Source organism: Brienomyrus brachyistius, chromosome 2 (assembly GCF_023856365.1).
Source record: "Brienomyrus brachyistius isolate T26 chromosome 2, BBRACH_0.4, whole genome shotgun sequence".
In the NCBI taxonomy this organism is placed as follows: domain Eukaryota; kingdom Metazoa; phylum Chordata; class Actinopteri; order Osteoglossiformes; family Mormyridae; genus Brienomyrus; species Brienomyrus brachyistius.
Window position 1 is genome coordinate 33,499,409 of NC_064534.1, and position 9,065 is coordinate 33,508,473.

The following is a 9,065-nucleotide window of genomic DNA, read 5'->3' on the forward strand; positions in this document are numbered from 1 at the left end:
AACTCTAATTAGCATTTCCACATGTTGATTTAAGTCCTACAAGTATGCGGCATGGTGGTGCAGTGGTTAGCACTGTTGCCTCACGCCTCTGGGACCCGGGTTCGAGTCTCCGCCTGGGTTACATGTGTGCGGAGTTTGCATGTTCTCCCCATGTCGTCGTGGGGTACTCCGGTTTCCCCCCGCAGTCCAAAAACATGCTGAGGCTAATTTGACTTGCTAACTTGCCCATAGGTGTGCATGTGTGAGTGAATGGTGTGTGAGTGTGCCCTGCGATGGGCTGGCCCCCCATCCTGGGTTGTTCCCTGCCTTGTGCCCATTGTTTCTGGGATAGGCTCCGGACCCCCCCCGCGACCCAGTAGGATAAGTGGTTTGGAAAATGGATGGATGGAAGTATGCTGCTCCTATGCAAAGTTTTGCCAATATCATGGTGTATACTGAGCAGTTTGTCTGTGTCCTTAGGCTCTTCTGACTCTCTGAACCACTGCTATTCCTAGTTAGACTCTGCCTCACAGCCTTTGGGCCTTCCCTATGCGATTACCTCACCTGTACCATGTTCTCATTGGACTGATCCCCCAGTTACTGACCTCTCCACCTCCGCCATCAAGACCTCCTGCCTGCCGATCTCTGTGCTTGTTTGCCAGTTTTACTAATAAACCCCTCGTTTTGGTGTCAGGGTCTCCCAGACTGATCATTACACATGCCATTCTTTCGTATGTATAACAATGCCGATTCACATGCTACTCTACAATAATCCAGTGCCACAAATCTGAAAGATCTTAGCCTGTCAGTGATGCAGCTGGTATCCTTTGGTTTCCCCCCATTGAGGCAGGATTTACAACAAGTTCAGAAGCTGCTCTTGTTCCCTCTTAGCCTCTAAAAGAGGCCGGGAATGGAAAGTAACACAGCCCAGTGCTAGAGCGTGGACTTCGCAAGTTATACGTGGAAAAAATATACTTCTATTGCTTTTTATTGCTATTCATTTCTGATGTATGAACAGGTTGTAGTTCAGAAATATGGTGCTTCCTATGAGATCATGGCTTATAATCCTAGAATCTCTGTTTTCATTCACTCCTAGTACGCTGTATGCACGCTGCAAGTTCAAGAATCATTAGAAATACTCCATTTGCTGTGATGTTTAACAGCAGCTCTCTATCTGAACCCAGTGTCCTGAATATTATATCCTCTGAACCATTTCTGAAAGGACCTGAAATTTCAGCCCCTGAATTTTCAATATTTCTCCCCTGACTGAGCACTTGTATTTTCCATCGATTATGTTTCACGCAGGTTAGAAGAGCAGGCAGAGCAATGCGGAATCGTTTATAGGCCAAGGTCTCCTTGTGAATTGCAACACTATTCTAAGTAAATGTGTTTGGTGTGATAGAGCAGGAACTGTGATTCCCAGAAGTTATTTTCAAAGGGACTTTCCACACATACAGGGGAAACAGCGAAGGCCCTGGATTCTTCTGGAGGCATGACTGGGTTTGCTTCTTGATCGAATCCATCCCATTCCTCCAGCCTTCCTTCCGCTGGAAGAGATATTAGTACATTCACTTGGACCTGCTATACACAGGAATGCATTGCAGATAGAAATACCATGTAGTCATTAAATAAACAATCAGGAAAACAGATTGGGAAATATAATGTGTTTTTTTTTTTCCAAAGCTTTGGTCCCATATGTCAGCAATTTGTGGGCATTGTGTATTTTGGCCGGTACCATGGGTTCATGATGGATGATGGGGGAAAAAAAAATCACAAACCACTGGCCTTAACGCAGACATCCAAATTGCTTTCAGCTGATCGCTTCATTTCAGTCGATATTTATTGAGTGGATTACCGTACACCTCTGTGTTTACTGCTGCCAAGGAATAGATAGGAGTGGCCAGTTGTCAGGGAGGCCAATGTTATTTTTTCGTCTTAGTTGGTTAAATACACACATTTAAACACGGGTAGTAAGTACAACATCTAATGGGGTCTGGCCACATTGGCACCCAGCTATGAAGAGGTGATGGGCCATTCATTGAGCCTTGAATGATGAACTCTTCCCATATGACAGCACTATAGACTTGTCCTACTCATACCAAAGCCATCGCACTACAAACCCCTAAGGTCAGCGTCTTGAGACATTCAGTCTTCTCCCTTGATTACAGCTTTGAAGAGCATACAGAAAATGCGAGTGTTTCCATTGTCTGCTTCAGAGTGTTTCCATTGTCTGCTTTAGAGTGGGCTGACTCCGTTCGACAGAAACATCAAAGAAAACATACATTTTTCATTCTCGGATCAAGAGTTTCAGATGGTGGCAGGTATTTTTGCTCTTGCTTTTTTTTTGCGGTGTGCGTGAGCACAGCTCAGCCGTCTTCCCCCAAACTAATCCCCGACGTCACGCACGGTGTGCTTTGATGAGAAGCTGAGATTCTGTGGCCAGGTCCTGCTTGGAAGGCTGTTAGAATTGCTTCATACGGCGCAAGTCATCTTGACGTAGCTGCAACTGCTGAATGAGCGGAAATGGCAGAGCCTCAAGCGACGGGAAGGACAGCAATTCCAGATCAATGATTTAGAAAACTGCTTAATATAGAAACACACCATTTTCATTTGAAGACTCCTCTTTGATGTCAATGCCATCAAGCAAGGATGTGCCTGAGGTTTCAGAATGTTACTGATTGATAGTAATTAAAATGCTTCCCCTTTAGAATGGTGACCACATATCTGTTTGTCTTCCCTTCTTCCGGACAGCTGATTGGAGGAGACAGACTCCTAAATGGTTTCTGCATCCCTTTAGTTCATAGAAAACCTGCTTACTGCAGATGCATCAAGGGGAACACAAGGCCGCATGTTACTGATAAGACATCATCAGACTTAGCTGATGAATTTCATATACAGTTCTTTGCAGCTTCCAAGAATTAATTTTTAATTAATTAATGACAGGGACACACAAGCATGGCCAGGAATGACTGCATAACTAAGAACTCGCTTGTGATTTTCTTGGCTTTAGGAAAAGATCATTAGGAATTCCTGGTATGATTATCATTATTTGCATTAATTTCACAGGCTTCAAGACTCTGTATGTATCATTTTGCTGATAGTTTCAAAAGAGAGTAAATGAGACTTCAGAGCCATTGGAAAGCCCCGTACTTAAGTCCTCCTTCATTTGCCACCTTTCATCCTATAAGAACACTTGTAACAGATTAGTAAAATGTGTTTTAGCACCAGGTTACATTAAATCAGATACACGTCTTACTTACCGCACACACTGCAGTTCATGGCTGTTGTTTTGGTTTTTTCCTCCAGCAGCTGCAGCCAGCCACATTTCAGCAAGGTGGGGAAATCATTTTCCCCTATTTTCCAAGCATTGTTTTATCCCCTGTGGAAAATACCGGAAAGGCATTTCGTAACGACTACCGCTGTAAAGCTGCACTGTATCAAACGCAATCTGATTGACTGCTTGTGCAGAATATGCCAGGTAAACACCCTTTTCAGAAAGGGAGGGGTCAACTACACATTCAGGTAACTCATCTCGAGAGGAAAATGGTTTCCTTCCGGCAGCTCGTATCTGCCCGTGGTGACCTGGGTGACTCCTAAGTGGCAGAGCGTGCGTTCAGTGAGGGTGGGACTCTGACCCTCCCCCTGGGTGGCCGCAGGATGCTCCGCTCAAACAGAGGGTCTTTGAGTTCAAGTGGATAAGCTGTCGTTTGGAAACGTCTGGATGCGGGGGTTACTGGTGCGAGAGGAATTGTGTATTTAGCTTTACGTCGGCCTCAATATCCTGGGCCCGGCGCTGATCCCCTGCGATGTACGCCCCTCCCCCCATCACTGACATCATGAGGCTCCCCCACAATGACTGTTCTGTAATCAATGCCAGCGATCGCACAGCCGATGGAGGACTAGACTGGAATTGCCTTGCATGCAGGAATAAGAAACTCAGCTAGAGAGTGAGGACACCACCTTACCTGTCAACTGATTAGGTCAACATGGTTAATTTAGGGATCAGAGTCATTAACCAGCCAAATCTGTAGAGAGGATGAGGTCACTGAACACAGGTCAGACCTGTAACAGGAATGAGGTCATTAATCCCAGTGAAGTGGTCAAAATCAATATCAGAATGAACAAAAGGAGATGATGTCACTGACATAAAAATCAGTGACAATCAGGGTGAAAACATACACTCAACATTAGCTGTTCGCACTATTTGGGACTATATTCCCTCCATTCACTCCATTAAAAATGAATAAAACTGAATGCATGATTCACTGCGACAGTCTCTTCTGTGGTCTGAATCGCACTTTCCGAAATCCTCATATTTAGTAGAGTTTATTTAGCCAATTGAGCTGCAAGCATGGACACGATGCCCCCTGCAGTCAAAGTCGAGAGTGCGATCGGTTTCTTTAGCTAAGGGTGACGGACATACTCCTTGCAGTATTATACATGTATTGGCCCACATGTTGCACGACATGATCAACTGAACAATGAGCTGCCCTTTTTCTATTGGCTGGCAGTCACATGACCCCTGCAGCAACCCAGACCCTTTTAAGCATTTATGCACTTGGGAGTTCCTCAAACTAATTCCAGTAGCGTGCCACCCTGGACTCAAACATGTGGGTCGCTAGAGAGCTGCCCGCCTCTTATGGCATAGGAGATTACAGATACTTACATGCCCGCCGTGAAAATGGGCCAGCTGAGTTACTGGCCCTGGTAGTGCTGGTGGGAGATGGAGCTTCAGCTTAGATGGACAAGACCACCTTTGAAAGAAGAGAAACTGAGAACAGAAAGGAAGGGCAAAGATCTTCACCCCCCCCACTGATTGGTTTCCACAAGCATTGATTGGCTCGATCCCAAAGCTCATCTGTGACAGTGCAGGATCAGGGTGACCCGTATACCGTAACTGTCTTCGAAAAAGCAAACACGCGAACGGGACAGGAAGTCAACCTGCAACCCGATCCAAAGGAAGGAAGAGGTCCGAAACAGGACTTCAGACCTTTCACCAGGCGTATTCATCATGGGACCGGCCCCAGACTCATTAAGCCACATTGCTGCTCTTAACTAAACATCTTTTCCATAAAATAAATGCTTCCAGGTTACTTACTGCCCAGGTTGTGAACGCATCTGATCCCAATTACCCCAGCGATACTGGGCTCTCCCAGCCCCGCACTCCGACAGCACCATGGCAACAAATAGGAAGTGTGCTCCAACACAGATATGCATGTTTTCCTTCACTTAAAAAGGGGAAAGGCATTATTAAATAATTGGTTCCTGCTGTTTTTTTATTCCATATAATATTAATCTTGGGGTGACTGGAGCTTGTTCTGTTCCTGGTGTTTTTGGGAAAGGCAGGCTGGGGTGGTTACCTGGATGGCAAGCTGGGCTGGGGGGCGGGGGGCCGGGTTGGCACAGGAAGTCACAGTGCAGGGCACAAGTGCATAGATAAATGGACTAGAATTTTCTTTTTCTAACATTGTGGGTCAGAATCCAAAAGTTGAAACAAATATAAAATCAAAAAAAAGGACAAGCTGTGGAACATATGTTTCTGGAGGTTGACAGAAAGGTTGTTGTTGTTGGAGAAGATGAATGGGTGAACCGAGGAAGATCAGAGCCCAGCTGGACTTTCTCATTCTTCTGCTCCAGGGCTGTGGAAGTCTCAGAGATCTAGCAGTGCTGGTCCAGAACCTGAACCAGGATCGAAGGAGAGCACACTTGCCTGTCCTCACTTTGGGGTACAGACAACGCAATTTCTCGAAAGACAGATCCCCTGCCTGCCCCCCCAACCGATCTTTTCAGTGTTAACAAACATACGTTTCATCAAATGACACTGATATGATTAAACCTACAACCCAGCACTCTCCAGGTGACGCACAGAGCATAAAGTCTGCCCTGTAACTCATCAGCATTTTGAGCAGAGCTGCCCAGATCCCTCCCTCTCTCTCCAGCGAGTCCTGGGTCTGCCCTGGAGTCTCCTCCCGGTGGGACACCTCCCCAGGAAGGCGTCCAGGAGGCATCTTAGTCAGATACCCGAACCACCTCAGCTGGCTCCTTTCAATGCAGAGAAGCAGCAACTCTGCTTTGAGCCTTGATCGAGGCTCTGACATGCATTTCATCTGTATGCAGAGGAACAGCAGTTTACTTTGAGCCCCTCCAAAAGGCTCTGACATGCATTTAATCCGTAATTTTAAGCATTTTTGCAGTGGCACTCTAGGTAATTAAAGGTATTCTAATTTCTTTATATATCTTCTAAAAACAACGTGGTGGGGATACACCGGTTCTTCAACCCCTCCCCCCCCCCCCCCCCCCCCTCCCAAAGTCCCGACCCCTCTAAATCTAGACCGCTAACTATTTTTCTGAGTAGTACGTTCAAAACAATAAAGGACACTGCTCCCCCTGCTGGCAACAACTTAAACCTACCAAGAAAATTTACTCCATATGATCTACTAACCTAACGTAAACTATAAGGACAGAATGGACAAATTCCTTAGCAGTTTATTGTTATTACTATTATTATTATTTCATCCATACGGATAATGTGCTGTGGATTCAGCCAAGCGCTCAGAATTAAGGCATTTGAATGTCACACGATCGACGTAAAACTCGCTAATCGAAGCTTGCCACTCATCAGGACTACACTGGAATTAAATAGCCTTGGACTTTGAGGTCTCACATGATAAATTGTGCGGAGGGGGAGGGGGGGTCCTCCACGACTGATTTTAGTCGCACTTACCCATTGGCGCACGAGGAAATGCCCGGTCTACCAGATGCCCACTCCAGCCCTGCTATCCACATACGTAGATGGCTGCAGGATTGAAAGACACAATGACAATTAGAAAATCGAAAAACACGGACTACAAACAAACACATGAATATACGCTAGATTGTCCGATATTTAAACCCACTAGATAATAACGCTGCTCAGCGTTAATAAGTAGACTTACATCGTTGATTAACTATTCGTTCTTCTGAATGATTAAGCGAACGAGATAATTTTCTGTCAGTTCATCGAGCTATCGTGTTTAATTCGCTGGTGAATGAGATAATTGAGCTAAATCATTCAGTTCACAACAGTGATATTCTCTCTTTTGCCACCCATCGATGTAGTTATGTAAGCGTTGGTATGGCTCAGCTTCAAATGTACTGTACTATTACATTATTACAATACAGTGTCATGTACTTAAAGACCGTAGGCCTAATAGACAATACCAAATGATAAACGAGATTGCATTTTTAATTGATAAGGAATATGTAATACTAAAAAAACTTTATCTATAATTGCTTTTAATTTAGATTATACTTTTGACCAAATTTGTACATGACCTTAAGCGATAACGGAGCGGCACAATATCCGTGTTTTATCCATTGTCACGCATGGCAAACCACGTTGTAATAACTGTCATGTACCACTAAGGCTCTAGGGTGCCACCGTCATGCAACGCTGTACATATGTAATACTAAAACACTTTATGTAGCCTATAATCGCTTTTAATTTACATCGGTTATACTTTTCATAAGTCAAAGACTAAATTTGTACAGGGCCTTTAGCGGTAACGGAGCGGCACAATATCCACGGACTATCCATTGTCATGTATGGAAAACCACGTTGCAATGACTGTCATGAACCACTAGAGGCCTTAGCGTGCCACTGTCATGCAGCGCATGCCACTGTCCCGTTCCACTACACGAAAGTCAAAGCGCTGTCACGTACCACGGTCTTTACGTGCATGACACTGTCATGTAATAACGTCACAGTACAGTACACTTGAAGCTGTAACCGCGGCTGACACACCTCTTAATCACTGAATTCAGGTATTTCATTCAGACCCATTGCCGCAGATGCATAAAATCAAGCACTTAGCCATGCAGTCAGGTTTGCAAACAATTGCGACAGAATGGGTCATTCTGAAGAGCTCAATGAATTCAAGTGTGGTACAGTCATACGATTCCACCTTTGCAATAAATCAGTTCATGAAATTTCTTCCCTGATAGACAATCCATGGTCAACTGTAAGTGGTATTATTGCAAAGTGGAAGCGTTTAGGGAAAATAGATACTCAGCAATGAAGTGGTGGACCACGTGAAGTAACAGAGCGGGTTCAGCAAATGCTGCGACATTGCCTAAAAGCTCAGTAACTGCAGAGCTCCAAAAATCCTCTGGCATTGACCCCAGGACAAAAACTGCACCAGGAGTTTAATGGAATGGGCTTCCATGGCCGAGCAGCTGCATGCAAGCCTCACATCACCAAGCCCAGTGCCAAGCGTCGGATGGAGTGGTGGAAAGCACGCACCACTAAACTCAGGAACAGTGGAAATGTGCTCTGTGGAGTTACGAATCAGGGATCTCTGTCTGGCAGTCTGATGGACGGGTCTGGTTTGGCAGATGCCAGGAGAACGTTACCTGCCTGACTGCATTGTGCTAACTGTAAAGTTGGTGGAGGAGGGATAATGGTGTGGGGGTGTTTTCCAAGCGTTGGGCCAGGCTAATTATTTTCAGTGAAGGGCACTCTTAATGCTTCAGCATACCAAGACATTTTGGACAATTGTATGCTTCCAAGTTTGTGGGAACAGTTTGGGGAAGGAAGACCCCTTTCTGTTCCAGCAAGACTGTGTCCCAATGCATCAAGCAAGGTCCATAAAGACATGACTGGGTAAGTTTTGTTTGAGAGAACTTGACTGGCCCACTCAGAGCCCTGACCTCGATCCCATCCAACACCTTTTGGGATGAAATAGAATGGAGTTGTGACTCAGGCCTTCATATCTAATATCAGTGTCTGACCTCACAAACGTTCATCTGGATGGATGGGCAAAAATTTCCACCGACACACTCCAAAATGTTGTGGAAAGCCTTTCTGGATGAGTGGCAGCTGTTATAGCTGCAAAGGGAGCCCCATGTTGATGTCTGTGGATTTAGAATGGGATGTCATAAATGTTCCTGTAGGTGTAATGGCTAGGTGTCTCAATATTGCTGTCAATATATAGTGTGTGTATGTGTATGTCTGTGTGTGTCTGTGTGCATATAGTGTATAATTTATATATAATACATAATTATAATTTTAAAATTCTTATGTAAAACTAAGGCTTCCTGATCTGCAC

At 45.0% G+C, this 9,065-nt stretch overlaps 1 long non-coding RNA gene across 2 annotated transcripts; it reads right to left on the reverse strand.

Moving 5' to 3' along the window:
* Positions 1-1,435: 1,435 nt before the first annotated feature.
* On the reverse strand, positions 1,436-4,745 carry LOC125709077 (uncharacterized). 2 transcript variants are annotated; one of them, XR_007382605.1, is made up of 3 exons: positions 4,646-4,745; positions 3,240-4,041; positions 1,436-1,526 (listed from the first exon to the last, which is right to left on the reverse strand). It is a non-coding gene; the product is annotated as an uncharacterized LOC125709077 (long non-coding RNA). The 2 variants fall into 2 exon arrangements; XR_007382603.1 differs by lacking the exon at positions 1,436-1,526 and adding an exon at positions 2,201-2,795.
* Positions 4,746-9,065: the final 4,320 nt, after the last annotated feature.